The following is a 23,597-nucleotide window of genomic DNA, read 5'->3' on the forward strand; positions in this document are numbered from 1 at the left end:
GTCAACTGATTTTTGAGGAAGGAGCAAAAGCAATACAACATAGAAAAGATAATCTTTTCAACCAGTAGTTCTGGAGCTGGACATCCACATGCAAAAAAATGAATCTAGACACAGACCTTACAACCTTCACAAACATTAACTCAAAAAGTATCAGACACCTAAGTGTGAAATGCAAAACTAAAAAACAGCTACAAAATAACTTAGGAGGAAATCTAGATGACCTTGGGTATGGCACTTACTTTTTAAACACAACATCTAAAGCACTAATCCACAAAGTTCTTGACAATTTGGACTTTATTAAAATGAAAGACTTTCTCTGTGAAAGACAATGGTGAGAGATTGTGAAGAGAAGCCACAGACTGGGAGAAAATATTTGCAAAGTGCATGTCTAATAAAACATTGTTACCCAAAATGTACAAAAGTCTTTTAAAATTCAACAATAAAAAACCAAACAATCTGATTAAAAAATGGGCCAAGAACATTAACAGGTACCTACCTCACCAAAGAATACATACAGTTGGCAAAGAAGAAAAAAAAAAAAAACCTGAAAAAATGCTCCACATCATACGTTATCAAGAAAATGCTAATTAAAACACAAGAGTGAGATACCACTACATATCTATTAGAATGGCTAAAAACCACAACACTGACAGCACCAAATGCTGATGAGGAGGTAGAGCAACAGAAACTCTCCTTCATTGCTGATGGGAATGTAATATGGTATAGCTACTTTGGAAGACGGTTTGGCAGTTTCTAACAAAGCAAAATATACTCTTACCATACAATCTGTCAATCATGCATCTTGGTATTGCTCCAAAGGAGTTAAAAACTTATGTCCACACCAAAACTTTCACATGATTGTTTATAGCATCCTTATTCATAATTGTCAAAACTTAGAAGCAATCAAGATGTCCTGAATGGATAAACGAACTGTGGTACCTCAGAAAAAGAAATGAGCTATCAAGCCATTAAAAGGCATGGAGGAACCTTAAACACATATTATTAGGTGAGAGAAGGCACTCCAAAAAGCTACATATTGAATGAGTTTAACTATATGACACTCTGGAAAAGGCAAAACTATGAAAACAATAGAAGGATCTATGGCTTCCAGGTGTAGGAGTGGGGATGAATAGGTGGAACACAGATAAACTTCAGGGCAGTGAACAATACTTTATATGATATCATAATGATGGATACATGTAATTATATATTTGTTCAAGCCCAAAGAATGTATAACACCAAGAGTGATCTGTAATATAAACTATGGATTTTAGGTGATTATGATGTTTCCAGGTAGGTTCATCAAATGTTAGCAAATGTAGTACTCTGGTAGGGGATGTTGATAATGGGAGAGGTTATGCATGTGTGAGGACAGAGGGTATATGTGAAATACCTGTATATTCTCAATTTTGCTGTGAACGTGAAACTTCTCTGAAAAAGTAGTCTTAAAAATTTATTGTATAAAATAATTTATTATAAAGGAGGTATTTCAGTTATATGTATTATCTATTCATTATTTGACCATTATGCCTGCCTACAAACACAATTTATATTTACTTCTTGGATTATCAATAAAACGTCTCTTATCATCTTGTCTTTTATAACTATTCTACTTCATTGGACAGGGACACTGTAACTTACATGAGAAAACAATATTTTTCTATTTAAAAAGTTACCTTCGGTTACTGTTTGTTCCTTATATAATATAAATTCTCTATTTGGTTATTAATACTGTCAGTCAGATGCAAAATCTTGGACAGAAATAAACATATCAGCTCTAAAATTTCCAAGACACTTAGAGAGGAAATGAGATGCTGGAGGAAATAAGAATCACCTGATACTTGTAGGTAGGTGTAATCAGAGAAACAAAAGCAGTAGGAGATACAATGTAAGGGACTCTTTGAAAGGAATTGGCTTACATAACTGTAGGAACTGGCCAGCCAAGTTTGGAATCTGTAAGGGCACGACAGCAGGAAGAGCAGACAAGAACTTTTGGGTACAAGCTGAAGATGCTATTTACAGGCATAATTTCTTCTAATTCAGGGAAGCCTTACCTCTGTTCTTAAGGCCTTCCAATTGATGGAATCAGGGCCACCCAGATTATCCAAGATAATCTTCCTTAAAGTCAACTGATTATGGGCTTTCATCACATCTACAAAATACCTTCACAGCAGCCCCTAGATTAGTATTTGATTGGATAAGTGGAACTGTAATCTAGCCACGTTGACACACAAAACTGACTATCACAGTAGGGATTATAACTCCTGCTGGATTTTTGAAGATGACTCAGAAAAAAAAGTAAGTTGAACAAATATTTTAGTCTAATCATGACTTTTAACCTATGCGTTAACACAGTAGAATATGTTTACATGGTATTTTCCTAAAATGGCATGAAATGCAATGTTATAGAATACAATTCCTTTTATTATGAAGCACAACTTCTATCTCTTTAACAAAAACATTACAAAGTAAATGAATGTTACAAGTATATTTCTGAATTTGTTATAAATATAAAAAAGATGAGCTTAATATTTGCATAGGTAGAACCTTTTGCTTTATATCTCTTTTCAAAATTCCCTTCTTAAAGAAAAAAGATAAAAAATTTTATCTTTAAAAAAAGATAAAAATGCTCTGAAAAACAATTTAGGGTGTTTCTTATTTATCCTCAGAACAGTGTAGGGGGTTTCTTTTTAATTTGTATTGAGGTATAGTTGATTTACAATGTTGTGTTAGTTTCAGGTGTACAGCAAAGTGAATCTGTTATCATATACATATATCCACTCTTTTTAGAATCTTTTCCCATATAGGCCATTACAGAGTATTGAGTAGAGTTCCCTGTGCTTTGCAGTAGGTCCTTATTAGTTATCTATTTTATATATAGTAGTGTGTATATGTCAATCCCAATCTTCCAGATTATCCCTCTCCCTGCTTACCCTCTGGTAACCGTAAGGTTTTTTTCTACATCTGTAACTATTTCTGCTTTGTAGATAAAGTCATTTGTAGCCTGTTTTTAGATTTCACGTATAAACGATGTCATATGATATTTGTCTTTCTCGGTTTGACTTACTTCACTATGTCAATCTCTAGGTACATCCATGTTCCTGCAAATGGCATTATTTCCTTCTTTTGTTCAATGTAGCACTATTTACAACAGCCAGGACATGGAAACAACCTAAATGTCCACCAGCAGAGGAACTGATAAAAAAGACGTGGTACATATATGCAATGGAATATTACTCAGTTTAGGGTGCTTCTTATTTATCCCCTGAACAGCTTTAATCTATTTCTCCATATAATTTTGCGAAAGCATAGACAGAACAAACCAAAATTTGGACATCAGGAACTGAGAATACTGGGAACACAATCTAGGACTATTAATTCAGCAATCTATTTTGTTTTACTTCCAGAAAAAAATATGTTTTTTGAAAAGGGGGCCAAAAAAGAGGAATAGATAAAGAAGTAAATTAATTATTTTGAATTGATAAAGGAAAGCCAAAGTGCTGATATTTAGCCTGGGGATCTGAATCTCTGATTTGCCATTCCCTGATGAAAACTATCAAAAGAAAATTAGATACCACTTTTTTTTTTTTTTTAACTTAGGCTCTCATTTCCAAGGTATGCGATTTTTTCCTTGAAAGAGAAAAGTGTTTTTTATTTAGACAAAAATACTCGGGATCTCACCATTGGGTCTAAGATTTTTTTTTTTAAGTTTTTCATAAACTTACACTTTTAAAACCATAGTGTTTGAGCAACGAACTTGTTCAATTAGTTTAACTTCATTGCTAAGTGGGACACATCAGGCAAAATATATTCCTTACCATCAAAAAGATCTCAGTTTATCAAGGTGCACAGAAACGTTATACATACTCAGAATAATGTGACAGGAAAAATGGTACAATACTATGAAAATTAATATAAATATCCTCATAGTTTTAAAGGTGGGAGTAGGTAAGTTTGATGATGAGAAAGATTTCCATTGGAAATGTTGTTGACATTGAATCTTAAATTTTAAAGAAAAGTATAAAGTATTGACCGATGCCAAAGTTTGTGGGAACAGTCAGTCTGGAGAAGAGAGAGTTCCTGGTATAGGACAAAGCATGTACAAAGGCCTAGGTTCAAGGAACAACACAGTATATTCAAAATAAGGGGATACTTCTGTGATTAGAATATAGAACCTGAAGGAGTAAGCCTCCTCCTCATCCTTGGTGGGCCTTAGTAGGAAATAAGGTCATAAAAGTTATAAATTTTCTTATTTGTCTTTGCAGATAATTTATACTCCTATGGTAAATATGGTTTGTTAAATTTGAAACGCCTATGATCCATTTATATCCTGGCCTCTCAGATTTTGTACCTCCTCACTCTAATAATCTTTTCATCCACCTAATCTCAACAACATATTCCCAGAGTGATAACCTAGACCATGTCATACCCAACTGAATTATCTGAAATTCAATTTCAAGCTTTGTGCTAAAATCACCTGCTTTTTAGATCACTTACTCTATTACTCCCAAAATTTAATTGGGATTAATAATTAAATGTATTAGGAAAATACATTTCAACTTTATTCAGACATCCAATCCATTGACCTTGTTATTTCTCTATTAATTTACCTTTCTCTTATGCACCTTAAATCATTTGTGCAGTATTATAATCATTCCCTGATAAATAGCCCTATTTCCTTCAGTTTCTTCTCGTTTCTTCATATTAGCTTCTTGTAATAGGGTAGTTTAAGTTATACTATAGTGACAACATTCAAATAAGTCTCTTCATTAGCTCCTGTCCTTGGTTCAAATAATAAATAAATCAAATAAACAAATATTTGTTCCTTGCAATTATTATATTTCTGTCACAGGTCCTTTGGGGTTCTGATACATAACTTTTTTTTAAATTGAAGTATAATTGATTTACAATATTTTATTAGTTTCAGGTGTACATCGTTATTCAATATTTTTATAGCTTATACTCCATTTAAAGTTATAAAATGCTGTCTGTGTTCCCTGTCCTGTATAATATATCCTTGTAGCTTATTTATTTTATACATAGTAATTTGTACCTCTTAATCCCCTACCCCTATCTTGCTCTTCCTGATTTGGTGCAGAACTCTTTACTCCAGAACTTAAACTGTCAAAATCTCCAGTAACTATTTCAGAGAAGTTGTGAAATTATGTGATAGCTCTTAGAGCTTCATCCAGAAGTGATAAATGTCAAATTTGCTTACATGTCTGGAAAAAAAAAAACAAGTCACATAATTACACTTATTTTCAAGGGGCAAGGGAGTACAATTTTACTAAGTATCTGTGAGGGGAGAAAACTGGAGTATTACTAATAGCCCTGACGACTATCATGCCTGACCATATCTAGCCCTGATTACACCCAGCTAGCTCCCTATTCTTTACCTTCACTGTACTAGTTGAACTCTCCAGGAAAACAAAGAGAGACATAGAAAACCCCCAAAGACTGACTTTTTCTTTTAACATTTATGCCAAGAAATAAAAAAATGGGTACTTAACTTTGCCCAGTAATTCTGCTAACCCTTCCTAAAATGTAAATCCCCCATTCTGCAAAATAAACATTTCATACTCTCTTAATCACTCTATAAAAAGCAACCTCTCTTATCTAACTCTGATGACCTTCTATACAAATTTAGAAATTATAAGCAATCATTTAAGAACTATTTAATATTATTACACTCATATCTACTAATCTGCCATTTATATCCTTCTCTTCTATTATAAGGAATGACTCATTTATGTACCATAAAAGCCCAAAACCTCTACCTGTGTCTTGGATCCTGCCTCTCAAGCATTATAAAGAGATATTCTCCTCCATTTTTTCCCCCCATCTTTTTCTTATCAGTTTATCTCACTCTCCTGGATCATCCTGAAGAGTATACAAACATCTCAGCAGGTCCCATATTTTAAATAATAATTACAAACAAACCCAACAAACTCAACTACAAAAATCTCTTGACCCCCTAGCTATCTTCAAAATAAAAATTCAGTTTAACTTCCCTTCACAGAAAAACTCTTAAAACAGTTCTCTCTAGTGGCTTTCCTCTTTTGCTTGCTTCCCATTCTCTCTGCAACCCACTACAGTTAGCTGTCTTTCCCCTCTACTGCAAGACATTTTTCTTGTCAAATTTTCTATTGGCTTCCTAGCTGTCAAGTCCTCACCTTGTTTGATTTCTCTAGCCACATTAGTGACTGTTATCACAACCACTTCTTTGAAACATTTTCTTTTGCTGTCCAGATTTTCTCTTATCTGAGTGACTTTATATTTTTAGTAGGTCCCCTCCATGGCTCATCAACTAAACATTGAGATGTTACAGTAATTATTCCTGAGCCCCCTTCTCTTTTCTTATTACTCCTTTTGACTGTTGATATCATGTGGTTATATGCCTTTAAATGCATACATTAAGTAAAATTTAAAATTATCTCCCATTTTCACACTTGTTTAGCCAGCTTAACATATCCATTTGATTATCTCTAGTAAAATGTCTTTATTGAGGACCATGTAAATTATTACTCCTGAAGTTGTCTAATGTGGAGCACAAAATGCCTACTATATATCTAAGCTTAACAAATTCATAAAAGACCTCTTGATATCTAGCACTCTGTAATCTACTTTACAACCAGTTTTTTTTTTTTGTCTCAGAAAATAGCAACACCATTTACATTACCACTGAAATTTAACACTAATATTCTTTTTACCTATTTTTACTATAGTCCCAAATCAATTCAACAAAAACTCTTAAGCACTCTATCCCAAACTATATCCAGAATCTGGCCACTTTAGGGGATTCCACTGTTGTACTTTTGTCTAAGCCACCACCATCATTTAACTGAATTACTGTAATCATCACTTTATTTACCCCACTGACTCCACTATTGGTTTTCTACAACAGAGTCAGAAGGAATTTTTTTTTTTTTAAATATCAGAGTATGCCATTCTTCTGTTAATATTCTACAATACTTTTCCATCCTACTTTCAATAAAGTTCTAGTTCTGACTGTTGCCTAATTTTATAACCACATTCTTATTTTTGATTAATGGAATCTACACCTGCCTAGATCAAATCTAGTTCCAACACCGAGGAGAGTAGTCTAATCTAGAAATAAAATTCTTGAAACATATTCGGAAATAGATAAATCTTTCCACTAGTTTTTAATGTATGCATTTTTCAGGTTTTTAAATTCATAATAATTAATTTCAGTTTTCTTTAATGTCCTCATTTTGCTTTTCCCTTGTCCCACTTCTGGCTCAGACAAAAAAAATGCCAAAGTAATGTTTTAACCAAAATACCTACCTATTTCTTAATATGGGGATATAATAGGTAAATAGAGTAAATAGATAAATAAGTATAGCTGATGTATTACTACAGTATAAAGGTTTTTGTTTTTTTTGTTTTTTTTTGTTTTTTTTTACTAAAGTGGCAATGATTGGACATTTCCCCTACTAAGAGGAATGGAGACAGAGAAAAAGAGGGAGAGAGGAAAGGAAGAAGAACAATAGCACTGACAGTAACAATGCAGGTATTGAAAAGTAGCAGTGATGGGTATGGGGTGAAAAAAGAAAATCCATTTTCTCTCTACCTCCTTATCTCCCATAGTCCTGGGTAGCCAAAAGAAGCTGATGAAATTGAACCTGTGATTTAATGTAGTCAGATCTATTTCATCATCTTCATCTTTCTCCCCTTTGTGCCTTAGAGAGAAATAAATTAACAATAAACAACCGGAATATCCTCTTAATTGGGTAGCTCTAGCAAGCCTGGAAGTAACGATGCCAGAATGTATAGTAGTTGAGTGCCTCCTCCTTTGTAATAAAGCTGTCAGTGCTGACATTCCCAGATTCATGGTCTTCTCCTTCCTCCTTCTTGAGCAGGGTGAAGGGATTATGCAGATGAGTCATAACACTGTGTCTGCCTAGGAAATCTTGTCTGTGTGTTTGGCATACTTTGAATTTGTTTCTATACCACTGAATACGCACAGCTCAGAACTGTGTCTAGGGGATAAACACCTTAACAAAGCTGTTTAGCAGCTCCACTAAATGGTTCTGGCAGGCATAAACTTAGAGTCGATGGGAGAAAGCTTCCTCTCCCACTCTGTTCTTCTATTTGTCCTTTTTCAAGTCTCTCTCTGTAGTTTTTTTCCTGTCTATTTCTTGTCTGTCTGCTTAAGTGTCTGTTTTTTGCTCCACCTCTCTCCTCTAAACACTTGAAGTTTTTGTTCATATTATACATAAACATTAATATAATTTATTAGAATTCTTTCCCTTAAAGTGAGGAATATTTTATTTTAGCCTTGCTATCCCTGAGAGAATGGAGAAAAAAATATTAGGAATGGGGAGTGAGTTAGCCACCCAATAATTATTAGTCAGCCTTAGATTACAAGAGCCTTTTGAACTATGGTTCAGAGTTAAAAGCTTATTCTGAGTGTGATGGAAAATCTTTATAGGGTTTTGAGCAGAAAATGTACATAATTTGATTTATATTTAAAAATATCAAGTTTTGGCTTAAAGTGTGTAAAGAATAGTCTACAGAGGGTAGAAGGTAAGAATGGAAGCAGAGAGATAAGCTAGAATGCTGATACAGAAATCCAATATAGATAAGATCATGGCTAGAACTCGGGTGCTATTCTTTTTGCTGATTTTGTCTTTTCCTAGTTTCAAATAGTTAAAAGTCTTAATAAATAATTTTTTTCTTCTTTTTTTGAGAAGAGAAGCCACCATAAGTGGCTCACCTTCCTCTACCTTCCCATTGTTTTCCTGTAGATACTATAGTTTTTAAGGTATTTTTTCACAAGTTTATCTACTTTAGAGCTCAGTGGAGTATTTATATTTGCAACAATTTCCACAGCATCTCTTCGAGATTGTAAAGAGTTATACAAAGTAAATCTTTCCCTGAAGACAAGAGCTTCAGTTTAAAGGAGGTTCTCAAGTTTTCTTAAGGAAAAATCAGACACTGGAGTCACACTACTCAGTCTAAATTCGTATTTAATCCTTATTTTACAATAGAGTTTACCACACTGAATCCCCATGATAGCAACAGCCTATAGAAAATGAAATGAGATCTTAGGGATTTACCTGTAGTGGTTTTGCCCAGATGAGTCACTCAGTGGCATTCTATCAATTTCTTTTTCTCTAACGGGGAAATAGATGTCTATGAAGGCATTACTTTATTTATATGTTTTCCAGCATATTTTTAACACTCCTAGAAATAACATATCAAACACACATTCATAAAAAATCATAGTTCTGCTCCAAGCCTTTCAGTACAAAATAGCTAAATTTAACATCTAGAGAAATTGTGAACTAACATTTCATATATGTTTCAGAAATTTAAAATTTTCTTTTATCAAGCCTTTTTTAGATATTAAGCCACGTACCAAAACTGACCTAATCATATGTAATCCCTATTTAAGACTAATGAATTAACTTAGAGTCTCATACTTTAAGGTTATTAGACTAACCATAAAATTGCCATTTTGTCTAGGTCAAAAATGTTTTGATATTGTCAATTTAACGTGATTCAAACTATATTTATATAGACAGATTATAAACTGCTTCAAATACACATATAGAAAACACTTCTAACAGGCCTAATTTAAGATTTTGGGCAAGTTGATAAAATAAAAGATAGAATACAATAAAAGATACTTCTGGGTAGATATGGAATTCTATGAACTCATATAATATCTCTCATACTGTAATTGATGGATGTTTTCTTATGTCTAAGAATAGAATTCCCTACTATGAGTATCTCTTAAATCCTAGAACCAACAGGGTTCAATCTTTTTTTTTTCTTTTGCTGTGTTTCCCTCTCACATAAATTCAACTGCTGTTCTACAATATGTATCTATCACTACATCTGTCATCCCAAGTCACCACATATTTAATTCTACAATACATCCTTTTAGATTTTTTGCAGGTATTTTAAATTTCATATACAAAATAATCTTTTTCCCATCCCATCACATTTTTCTGCCATGTTCTTTTAAGACTTGGATGGTGACAACACCAAGCACCCAATCAGAGGACCAAAAAATCTTGATGTCAAACTTAGGTTCTCTTTTCTCCACTTCCATTTTCAGTAAATCAACAAAATATGCTGATTCTACCACAGAAATGTCTCAATTACTGACTCACTTTTCTACTTCCAGTGATATTGCCTCAGTTCAGACCCTCATCATGCCTCTTCAGATTGTTGCAAAGGACTCCTAAAGGTTTTCCTTGATACTAGGTTTTTTCTCTTCTGGTAAATTGGTTAAACATGTATCTTCTTATATGACAAAGAAAGGTTGATGTTATCAACCTATGGTTAAAATTTCCTACTGGCTTTCTTTTAAAAGCAACTTTTTATGAAGATACAGTGGACATATAACATTAGTTTCAAGTGTAGAACATAATGATTTGATATTTGTATATATTGTGAAATGATCACCACAGTAAGTTCAGTTAACATCTATCATTGCACACCCTTACAATTTTTTTTCCCCTTGGCATCAGAACTTTTAAGATCTACTCTTAGCAATTTTCAGGGTTTTTAGTTTGATTTTGTATCTTGGTAGAGACACAAAGCAGTCTTCATTTCTTCCACATATTAGAAACATTTTTAATTACAATTCAGCTTCTCTGAGGGCCATATCAAAGAGTAAAATGCCAAGAGCACAGAAAACCTGAGTGGAGGGAATCTTTCATAATGAGACACTAAGTGAGAGATCTTGTTCAAGCACACCACTCAACAAGCTGGAAGCCCATGCAGGTCCCTGAGAAAAGGAGTCATTCTGACTTAGGTCCTGAAGGAATCCCACTCTGTACTCCATCATCAGATTGTGCCTTTGAAGGGCCTTGGAAAAGAGAGGTCCTTGACGAGTGATCACCAGTAAAATCCTAATGGAAAGCAAACTCCTTTGGGGAGCAACTCTTTTACTAGTGGGTATTTTCTTCTTAATCAGAGTATCTCACTGGAATTAAAAGACCCCAACTACACTTATAGTGACGGGTTTTACATTAGTCAGACTATTTCCTGGGAAGTACCTATAATTAGTAAGAAGTCACATTCTGTGATCAGTCATGATTTATTTTCTGGTGAGATTTTGGGCCTTCAGCTAGGCCTGGAGAAAGCTCACTAATGTCTCAAGCAAATGAACAGAATTAGAAGGTCACAGAGAGCCTTAGGTGGATGGAGGTAAGTTATCCTGTAGAGGAGTGTGAATGGTATCTCTGACCCTTCTAGATAAACAGTGGCTAACCCTGGTGCCCAAACACAAGTGCCAAACTTAAGAAAATTAAACCTATTTGGGGGCTGCTCTTTCTTCTGACAGGCTTACCAGAAAACTAAAGACATGTCCTGGTGGGTACTACTGACTGCCTTAAAAATATGGCCTCCTCTAATCTTGTCTCAAACTGTACAGACAGCCCCTTTTCTTGCCAAGCCACCATACCTAGTTTTTCTGACACACTGAAATTCTCATTACTATCACATGTTGAGTTTATTAGTATTATTATTGTTATTTACATTATCTATTTTTGGTAGTGTATTCTGTTTATATATATTTTTTTCTTCTGATTAGTGACTCTGACTTTATTCCATGGTAATTCCCTACTCTTGCTTCAGAACCAAGTTAAAAATGTCACCTCATGAAATCTTTCTTAACTCCAGAAGGAGTTATGCTTTTTGTGTTACCAAAGCAAACTATGATATATTATAAGCTATTTAATTAGTCTTGTGTCTCCAACTTTGGCAAAATTAATACAAGGCATATTAGTTCCTCAAAAAATGTTTGTAAAATATAAATAAATGCCCCAAACATCAATCGTTTAGAAGTCCCACATAAGACACACTAATTGAGGGGACCTTCAAGATGGCGGAGGAGTAACAGATGGAGATCACCTTCCTCTACACAAATACATCAAAATTACATCTACATGTGGAACAACTCCTAGAGAACACCTACTGAACGCTGGCAGAAGACCTCAGATTTCCCAAAAGACAAGAAAATCCCCACATACTTGGGTAGGGCAAAAGAAAAAAGAAAAAACAGAGACAAAAGAATAGGGATGGGACTTGCACCTCTGAGAGGGAGCTGTGAAGGAGGAAAAGTTTCCACACACTAAGGAGCCCCTTCACTGGCAGAGACGGGGGGTGGGGGTCGGGGGGGAAGCTTCGGAGTCACGGAGGAGAGTGCAGCCATAGGGGTGCAGAGGGCAAAGCAGAGAGATTCCCGCACAGAGGATTGGTGCCGACCAGCACTCACCAGTCTGAGAGGCTTGTCTGCTCACCCGCTGGGATGGTTGGGGGCTGGGAGCTGAGGCTCGGGCTTCAGAGGTCAGATCCCAGGGAGAGGACTGGGATTGGCTGCGTGAACACAGCCTGAAGGGGGCTAGTGCACCACAGCTAGCCGGGAGGGAGTCTGGGAAAAAGTCTGGACCTGCCTAAGAGGCAAGAGACCACTGTTTTGGGGTGAGCAAGGAGAGGGGATTCAGAGCACTGCCTAAACAAGCTCCAGAGATGGGCGTGAGCAGCAGCTATCAGCCTGGACCCCAGAGACGGCATGAAATGCTAAGGCTGCTGCTGCAGCCACCAAGAATCCTGTGTGCAAGCACAGGTCACTATCCACACCCTGCCACCCGGGAGCATGTGCAGCCCTCCACTGCCAGGGTCCCATGATCTAGGGACAACTTCCCTGGGAGAACACACAGCATGCCTCAGGCTGTTGCAAAGTCATGCCAGCCTCTGCTGCTGCAGGCTTACCCCGCATTCCAGTTATAACTACCGTACCCCTCCCTCCCCTTGACATGAGTGAGCCAGAGCCCCCTAATCAGCCGCTGCTTTAACCCCATCCTGTCTGGGTGGAAACAGAAGCCTGAGGGCAACCTACAAGCTGAGGTGGGGCCAAAACCAAAGCTGAACCCCAGGAGATGTGCAAACAAAGAAGAGAAAGGGAAGTTTCTCCAGGCAGCCTCAGGAGCAGTGGATTAAATACCCACAGTCAACTTTATGTACCCTGCATCTGTGGAATACCTGAATAGACAATGAATCAGCCCAAAATTGAGGAAATGGACTTTGGGAGCAACTGTAGACTTGGGGTTTGCTGTCTACAAATGATTTGTCTTTGATTTTTATGTTTATCTTAGTATAGTTTTCAGCGCTTGTCATCATTGGTGGATTTGTTTTGGTTTGGTTGCTCTCTTCCTTTTTTATTATTATTATTTTTTATTTTTCTATTTTAGTAATTATTTTTTAACTTTAATTTTCATTTTCTTTCTTTCTTTTTTTCTGCCTTTTCTTCTGAGTCATGTGGCTGACAGGGTTTGGTGATCAGGCTTGACACCAGGCCTGAACCTCTGAGTTGTGAGAGGTGAATTCAGGACATTGGACCACTAGAGACCTCCCGTCCCCATGAAATATCAATTGGCAAGAGCTACCCCAGAGATCTCAATCTCAGTGCCAAGACCCAACTCCACCCAATGGCCAGAAGACTCTAGCGCTGGATGCCCCACGCCAAACAACTAGCAAGACAGGAACACAACCACACCCATTAGCAGAGAGGCTGTGTAAAATCATACTAAGTTCACAGACACCCAAAAACATGCCACCGGACGTGGCCCTGCACACCAAAAAGACAAGATCCAGCCCCACCCACCAGAACACAGGCACGAGTCCTCTCCAACAGGAAGCCTACACAAGCCACGGAACCAACCTCACCCACTGGGGGCAGACACCAGAAACAACAGGAACTATGAACCTGCAGCCTGCAAAAAGGAGACCCCAAACACAGTAAGTTAAACAAAATGAGAAGACAGAGAAATATGCAACAGGTGAAGGACGAAGGTAAAAACCCACCAGATGAAACAAATGAAGAGGAAAGAGGCAGTCTACCTGAAAAAGAATTCACAGTAATGATACTAAAGATGATCCAAAATTTTTGAAATAGAATGGAGAATATACAAGAAACATTTAACAAGGATCTAAAAGAACTAAAGAGCAAACAAACAATGGTGAACAACACAATAAATGAAATTTAAAATTCTCTAGAAGGAATCAATAGCAGAATAACTGAGGCAGAAGAACGGATAAGTGACCTGGAAGATAAAATAGGGAAAATAATTACCGCAGAGCAGAATAAACAAAAAGGAATGAAAAGAATTGAGGACAGATTAAGAGACCTCTGGGACAACATTAAACGTACCAACATTTGAATTATAGGGGTCCCAAAAGAAGAAGAGAAAAAGAAAGCATTGGAGAAAATATTTGAAGAGATTATAGTTGAAAACTTGCATAACATGGGACAGGAAATAGTCAATCAGGTCCAGGTAGTGCAGAGAGTCCCCTACAGGATAGATCCAAGGAGAAACATGCAAAAACACATATTAATCAAACTATCAAAAATTAAATACAAAGAAAAAATATTAAAAGCAGCAAGGGAAAAACAACAAATAACATACAAGGGAATTGCCATAAGGTTAACAGCTGATCTTTTAGCAGAAACTCTGCAAGCCATAAGGGAGTGGGAGGACATATTTAAAGTGATGAAAGGGAAAAACCTACAACCAAGATTACTCAACCCAGTGAGGATCTCACTCACATTCGATGGAGAAATTAAAACTGTTACAGATAAGCAAAAGTTAAGAGAATTTAGCACCACCAAACCAGCTTTACAACAAATGCTAAAGGAAATTTTCTAGGCAGGAAACACAAGAGAAGGAAAAGACCTACAAAAACAAACCCAAAACAATTCAGAAAATGGTAATAGGAACATACATATTGATAATTACCTTAAATGTAAACAGATTAAATGCTCCAACCAAAAGACATTGACTGGCTGAATGGATACAAAAACAAGATCCGAATATACGCTGTTGACAACAGACCCACTTCAGACCTAGGGACACATACAGACTGAAAGTGAGGGGATAGAGAAAGATATTCCAGGCAAATGGAAATCAAAACAAAGGTGGAGTAGGAATTCTCATATCAGACAAAATAGACTTTAAAATAAAGATTGTTACAAGATATAAAGAAGGACATTAAATAATGATCAAGGGATCAATCCAAGAAGAAGATATAACAACTGTAAATATTTATGCACCCAACATAGAAGCACCACAATACATATAGCAAATGCTAACAGCCATTAAAGGGGAAATTGACAGTAATGCAATAACAGTAGGGGACTTTAACACCCCACTTTCACCAACAGACAGATCATCCAAAATGAAAATAAATAAGAAAACAAAAGGTTTAAGAGACACATTAGACCTGATGGACTTAACTGATATTTATAGGACATTCTATCCAAAAACAACAGAATACACTTTCTTCTCAAGTGCTCAAGGAACATTCTCCAGGATAGATCATATCTTGGGTCACAAATCAAGCCTTGGCAAATTTAATAAAATTGAAATCATATCAAGTACCTTTTTTGAACACAATGCTATGAGACTAGATACCAATTACAGGGAAAAAACCCCATAAAATATACAAACATGTGGAGGCTAAACAATATACTACTAAATAAACAAGAGATCATTAAAGAAATAAAAGAGGAAATCAAAAAATACCTAGAAACAAATGACAATGAAAACATTACAAACCAAAACCTATGGGATGCAGCAAAAGCAGTTCTAAGAGGGAAGTTTATAGCAATACAATCCTACTTCAAGAAAAAAGAAAAATCTCAAATAAACATCCTAACCTTATACCTAAAGCAATTAGAAAAAGAAGAACAAAAAAACCCCAAAGTTAGCAGAAGGAGAGAAATCATAAAAGTCAGATCAGAAATTAATGAAATAGAAATGAAGGAAACAATAGCCAAGATCAATAAAACTAAAAGCTGGTTCTTTGAGAAGATAAACAAAATTGATAAACCATTAACCAGACTCATGAAGAAAAAAAGGGAGAAGACTCAAATCAACAGAATTAGAAATGCAAAAAGGATAAGTAACAATGCAGAAATACAAAGGATCATGAGAGATTACTACAAGCAACTATATGCCAATAAAATGGACAACCTGGAAGAAATGGACAAATTCTTAGAAAAGCACAACCTTCTGAGACTGAACCAGGATAAAACAGAAAATATAAACAGACCAATCACAAACACTGAAATTGAAACTGTGATTAAAAATCTTCCAACAGGGACTTCCCTGGTGGCTCAGTGGTTAAGTATCCACCTGCCAATGCAGGAGACATGGGTTCGAGCCCTGGTCTAGGAAGATCCCACATGCCGTGGAGCAACTAAGCCTGTGCTCCACGAATACTGAAGCCCGTGCACCTACAGCCCGTGCTCCGCAACAAGAGAAGCCACCACAATGAGAAGCCCGTGCACCACAACGAAGAGTAGCCCCCGCTCACTGCAGCTAGAGAAAGCTTGCGCAACAACGAAGACCCAACACAGCCAAAAAAAAAAAAAAAAAAATCTTCCAACAAACTAAACCTATCCTACCAACAAACACCTATCTTTCTCAAACTCCTCCAAAATATAACAGAGGAAGATACACTCCCAAACTCATTCTAAGAGGCCAGTATCACCCTGATACCAAAACCAGACAAAGATGTCACAAAGAAAGAAAACTACAGGCCAATATCACTGATGAACATAGATGCAAAAATCCTCAACAAAATACTGGCGAACAGAATCCAACAGCATATTAAAAGGATCATACACTATTATCAAGTGGGATTTACCCCAGGAATGCAAGGATTCTTTAATATATGCAAACCAATCAATGTGATACACCATATTAACAAATTGAAGATTAAAAACCATATTATCATCTCAATAGACGCAGGAAAAGATTTCAATAAAATTCAACACTCATGTATGATAAAAACTCTCCAGAAAGTAGGCATAGAGGGAACCTATCTCAACATAATAAAGGCCATATGACAAACCCAGAGCCAAAATCATTCTCAATGGTGAAAAACTGAAACCATTTCCAATAAGATCAGGAACAAGACAAATTTGTCCACTCTCACCACTGTTATTCAACATAATTTTGGATGTTTTAGCAACGGCAATCAGAGAAGAAAAAGAAATAAAAGAAATCCAAAATGGAAAAGAAGAAGTAAAGCTGTCACTGTTTGTAGATGACATGATACTATACATAGAGAATCCTAAAGATGCTACCAGAAAACTACTAGAGCTAACCAATTAATTTGGTAAAGTATCAGGATACAAAATTAATGCACAGAAATCTCTTGCATTGCTATACACTAATGATGAAAAATCTGAAAAAGAAATTAAGGAAACACTCCCATTTACCACTGCAACAAAAAGATTAAAATATCTAGGAATAAACCTACCTAAGGAGACTAAAGATCTGTATGCAGAAAATTATAAGACACTTATGAAAGAAATTAGATGATACAGAGAGATGGAGAGATATGCCATGATCTTGGATTGGAAGAATCAACATTGTGAAAATGATTCTACTACCCAAAGCAATCTACAGATTCAATGCAATCCTGATTAAACTACCAATGGCATGTTTCCACAGAACTAAAACAAAAAATTTTCACAATGTGTATGGAAACAAAAATCCCCAAATAGCCAAAGAAATCTTGAGAAAGAAAAACGGAGGTGGAGGAATCAGGCTCCCTAACTTTAGACTATACTGTAAAGCTACATTAATGAAGACAGTATGGTACTGGAACAAAAACAGAATTATAGATCAGTGGAACCAGATAGAAAGCCCAGAGATAAACCCATGCCCATATGGTCACTTTATCTTTGATAAAGGAGGCAAGAATATACAATGGAGAAAAGACAGCCTCTTCAAAAAGTGGTGCTGGGAAAACTGGAAAGCTACATGTAAAAGAATGAAATTAGAACACTCCCTAATATCATATACAAAAATAAAGTCAAAATGCATTAAAGACCTAAATATAAGGCTAGACACCATAAAATTCTTAGAAGAAAACATAGGCAGAACACTCTATGACATAAATCACAGCAAGATCCTTTTTGTCCCCCCTCCTAGAGAAATGGAAATAAAAACAAAAATAAACAAATGGGACCTAATGAAACCTAAAAGCTTTGACACAGCAAAGAAAACCATAAACAAGATGAAAAGACAATCCTCAGAATGGGAGAAAAGATTTGCAAATGAATCAATTGACAAAGGATTAATCTCCAAATTATACAAGCAGCTCTTGCAGCTCAATATCAAAAATCAAACAACCCAATCCAAAAATGGGCAGAAGACGTAAATAGACCTTTCTCCACAGAAGATATACAGATTGCTAACAAACACATGAAAGGATGCTTAACATCATTAATCATTAAAGAAATGCAAATCAAAACTACAGTGAGGTGTCACCTCACACCAGTCAGAATGGTCATCGTCAAAATATCTACAAACAATAAATGCTGGAGAGGGTGTGCAGAAAAGGGAACCCTCTTGCACTGTTGGTGGGAATGTAAATTGATACAGCAACTATGCAGAACAGTATTGAGGTTCCTTAAAAAACTGAAAGTAGAATTACCATATGACCCAGCCATCCCACTACTGGGCATATACCCTGAGAAAACCATAATTCATAAAGAGACATGTACCACAGTTTTCAGTGCAGCACTATTTACAATAGCCATGACATGGAAACAACCTAAGTGTTCATCGACAGATGAATAGATAAAGAAGATGTGGCACATATATACAATGGAATATTACTCAGCCATAAAAAGAAATGAAATTGAGTTATTTGTAGTGAGGTTGATGGACCTAGAGTCTGTCATACAGAGTGAAGTAAGTCAGAAAGAGAAAAACAATTACCGTATGCTAAAACATATATATGGAATCTAAAAAAAATAAAATAAAAAATAAAAAAAGGTTCTGATGAATCTAGGGACAGGACAGGAATAAAGACGCAGACGTAGATAATGGACTTCAGGACACAGGAGGGGGAAGAGTAAGCTTGGACGTTGTGAGAGCGTGACATTGACATATATACACCACCAAACATAAAATAGATAGGTATTGGGAAGCAGTTGCATCACACAGGGAGATCAGCCCAGTGCTGTGTGACCACTCAGAGGGGTGGGATTTGGAGGGTGGGAGGGAGGGGATATGGGATATATGTATACATATAGCTAATACACTTTGTCATACAGCAGAAATTAACACAACCTTGTAAATCAGTTTTATTCCAATAAAGATGTTTAAAAAAATAGACCGACTAATTAACTTCTCTATTAATTAAAACCTACTTCAAGATAAAAAAATGTACATTCATAATAGAGGATCAGTATTAGGTAAGGTGATATCTATTAGAAACTATGGTCTGTTTTGCAGATAATAATCACTTAAATATTAAGTTATGACTATTGTTTGCACTTATATATTTATCAATATGATGATAGAGAATATTTGTTTCAATGTAGAAACATTATTGAAAAAAATGAAATCTCAATCTCCTTTTAGAGATTAAAATTTGATGATGAGGAACGGTACCATGTTTTTTGTGTGTGTGTGATACTGAATAGCAATGAATCTACAGACGTTATTTACAAAATTGAGCTTCTTTTTCATCCATATCATTCTGCTGAAAAGATAAAGATTAAATAAATCAGATATTCTAACTTTTCAGGAAAAAAAAGCGTAATATTTCAAGAAAACAATAAATGTTAAGCCTGCGTGTTGTTTTCTTTGAATTCATTTTACTTGATTTTTGTTCTGTATAAGAAGGACAAACGTTGATTGCAATGAACCTGCTCTATATAGGCCATGTAAAATCCCTGTGGATTTGATTGAGGGGTGGGTGTCCAGCCTATTTTATAAATTCTCTTTTAGTATATTTTTACAAGGAGAACAATACAATGTGATGGGATTATAAACTTAAAAAGCTATAAATAATATTCTCAAAACATTGCTTTCTTATTCTCTCTAGTCACAGTACTTTAAGGATGCATAGTTAGATGTGGCAAGACAAAAGATGTTAAATTCAAACTAAAGCTTCTAATGAAGTGGGAATGTATAACTATTTTTTGAAACAATAGTCTTCATTCCAAAACTTGCAATAAAAAATACTAAAATTAGAGATTTCAAGATACTTTATGAACACTTTAGAGCAAATCATTGTGTGACTCATTTTTGCACTAGATAGAACTGCTCAAAGATGACTAATTTATAGACATGTATTTGATATTTTATACTTTGTCTTTCTTAATCATGCCAACTCCAAATTTATACACATATTTTCTCCTGAGATTTCTCAATATTTGCTAGATCATGGTTTCCTTGCAGCCAATGATGTGTTAGATCCTATTTTCAGAATAACTCAAATAACGGAAGAAACAAACATTCAACCAAGGGATGGGACATAACAAGGAATTTCTTTCTTTTTTTTTTTTTTTTTTTTTTTTTACAAATTAATCCAATAATATAGGTTTTCCTGATTGCTTTTCAGTTATTGTTTTTTTCAATTTCCAGAGTCTGAAATGTAGGCTAATAAGGACCAAAAACTTGGTCACAAAGACCTCAAACCTCAATGAGATAAGCTTGTGCTATAACGTCACTACACAGGTAATCATTATGAATATTGTCATCAGTGGTTCTAGTCTGAGAAGCATAAAGACAAGTAAGAAAGAAGAAATTGATAGCATAGAAAAAGAGTAGATCTAATAATAAACCACAGTCCTGGTTCATGGGGAAAATTAACAAGTTTAACCAACTGGTAGCTAACTTATTCCATTTAGTAAGGTAGAAATCACAAATATGCTAAATAAGAAATGACAAGGGAAATAACTATTAGAAGAAACAAACAAAAATTCCAAAAGTGTCTATTTTATAGAATTCTATGCAAACACACATAGAAACCTTGGTAAAAAGGAAAAATTTACTTGAAAACTGTAATTTTTCCAATTGACCACAATTGAAATTGTAAACTGAAAGACATTCATTTCATTAGAATGAATAGAGAAAAATTATCAAGGAATTATCTCCAAAAAACCACCAGCCCCAGTTACTTTCACAGGAGAATGGAATTTTGAAAACCAGATAGCCCCAATGATATATTGTTCCAAAGAATATGTAATAAAGGGAAACATCTAAATTTATTTTCTAAAGCAATTATGTCACATGACCATCAGCAGATATTTGCCTCACAGAGAAAATGGAAAATGTGGAACAAAATCTCTTTCATCTTCCTTTTAGGCATATCCTTTTCTACTATTATTGTTACTGAGGATAATCCTTTGCATGGTCACTGGAGCTCATTCCTATCTAACATCTCAGAATCTTATCTAAGGTTTTTCCTAATGTTCTTAACAAACCTATTTTCATTTGTGTAAATCAGGCACAAAAGCAATACAGAAGTACAATACATAATTAAACTTTACCATACTAAAATGTAACATTAGTCCCAATATATTTTTGTTCAATTTGACTGTCTTCACCACTGCTACATTTGTTTTGTCAGAATACATATCTTTAATTGGAAAAATTCAAAAATGCTATGAGTGGTATTTCACAGAAAATAATTTAAAGTGGCTAGTGACCTTCATCCCTACTCATAGAAGAAATGTAAATCAAAGCGATGATAAAGCATTTTTCAATTTGTGAGAACTGCAAAAGTATTTTAAAGTTTGAAATTTTAATACTTTTAATAGTATGGGTAGATGAAAACTATCATGCACAAATGTGGAGGGTTATATGGTAATATCTATTGAATTTACAAATATACATGACCCTTGTCATCTCAAAGCAATTCCAGTGTAAGAACTGGTCTATGCATATATGCACAAAACTGTGGCAGACTACCTATGTGAACATATTCATTTCAATATTAGTTGTAGTTAGAGAAAAATGGAGGCAGCCTATGTTTCCATCAGTCTGGAAAGGTTTAAGTAACAAGGAACTTAGAAAATATAAAAAAACAGTCCAAATGTTTATCAATAGGAATATTGTTTCAATAATTAATTGCATATTCATAAAATAAATTTTATTCCTTGGAAAACAATATCATTCTGTATAAGTTGGTTTGTAAAGAATTCAATGATATATGACCCAACAATCCCACTACTGGGCATATACCTTGAGAAAACCATAATTCAAAAAGAGACATGTACCACAATGTTCATTGCAGCACTATTTACAATAGCCAGGACATGGAAGCAACCTAAGTGTCCATCAACAGATGAATGGATAAAGAAGATGTGGCACATATATACAATGGAATATTACTCAGTCATAAAAAGAAATGAAATTGAGTTATTTGTAGTGAATAGATGGACCTAGAGTCTGTCATACAGAGTGAAGTCAGAAAGAGAAAAACAAATACTGTATGCTAACACATATATATGGAATCTAAAAAAAAAAAAAAAAAGGTTCTCATGAACCTAGGGGTAGGACAGGAATAAAGACGCAGACGTAGAGAATGGACTTGAGGACACAGAGAGGGTGAAGGGTAAGCTGGGACGAAGTGAGAGAGTGGCATGGACATATATACACTACCAAATGTAAAATAGATAGCAAGTGAGAAGCAGCTGCATACATAGCACAGGGAGATCAGCTGGGTGCTTTACGACCACCTATAGGGTTGGGATAAGGAGGGTCAGAGGGAGACGGAAGAGGGAGGGGATGTGGGGATATGCATATGCATATAGCTGATTCACTTTGGTATACAGCAGAAACTAACACAACACTGTAAAGCAATTATACTCTTATAAAGATGTTTAAAAAAAAGAATTCAATGATAAATTAAAATTATGAAAGTTGCTTAAGAGTATGAAAAGTATGAAGACATAAATATAAATCATATTCATGCTGGTACATGCATACAAATAGTAGGGAAAGACACACAGAGAACTGGTAATAGCAATCACATAACACTAGTGCAGATGGGGGTATTTGCAGAAGTTAGGAAGTTTGTTTTTTTATTATTATATATATATTTTGTGTTTACCATTTACATTCATCACACTGTTTTAAAATAAATTTATAAATAAAGATGCGTTAAAACACAATATTTAATGTGGATTTGACTTCTTGTGATTGCTGTGATGGAGATATACTTTATTCATTTAATTTAAAAAAAAAAATTTCCAAGGGAAAAAATGAAAGAAAAAAAAGGATGAAGGAAAGAGAATAAAAGAGGAACAAGTATGGGAGGGCAGGGAGAAACAGGGAAAAAAAGAAATATGAGGTAGGGAGGAAGGGAATCAAGGAAAAATCCTATACTCCTGAGTTAGATTTTTCACCTTAAAAATCCTTACTGTTGACCAGGTGATTGTGCAGTAGAATCCATCTTGAATGATATTACTTTATCACTACTATGAATGATAATAAAAGATCAACGGAATTTCTTAAAAGTAGGAGACAGTTATAACTCTATTTGTCACAAAACATCGTGCTGTATTTTATTTAAATCAATGAACACAATGCAAACTATTAATTTTGGAAGATAATCTAAATTGTAATATGTATTTAATAGTCATGCCAATTAATATCTTTTAAGCCAATTTTAACATTTGTTTAAAAGTGATATAAGGAATTTATCTCTAGGTTAAAAAGTAAGTTTTCCATCCATAAGATTATAATTTAACATAAATAATAGTATAAGGTGGTGCTTTTATACTTTTCCAGTGTAAAAATTGCACA

The sequence above is a fragment of the Balaenoptera acutorostrata genome, chromosome 5 (assembly GCF_949987535.1).
Source record: "Balaenoptera acutorostrata chromosome 5, mBalAcu1.1, whole genome shotgun sequence".
Classification (NCBI taxonomy): domain Eukaryota; kingdom Metazoa; phylum Chordata; class Mammalia; order Artiodactyla; family Balaenopteridae; genus Balaenoptera; species Balaenoptera acutorostrata.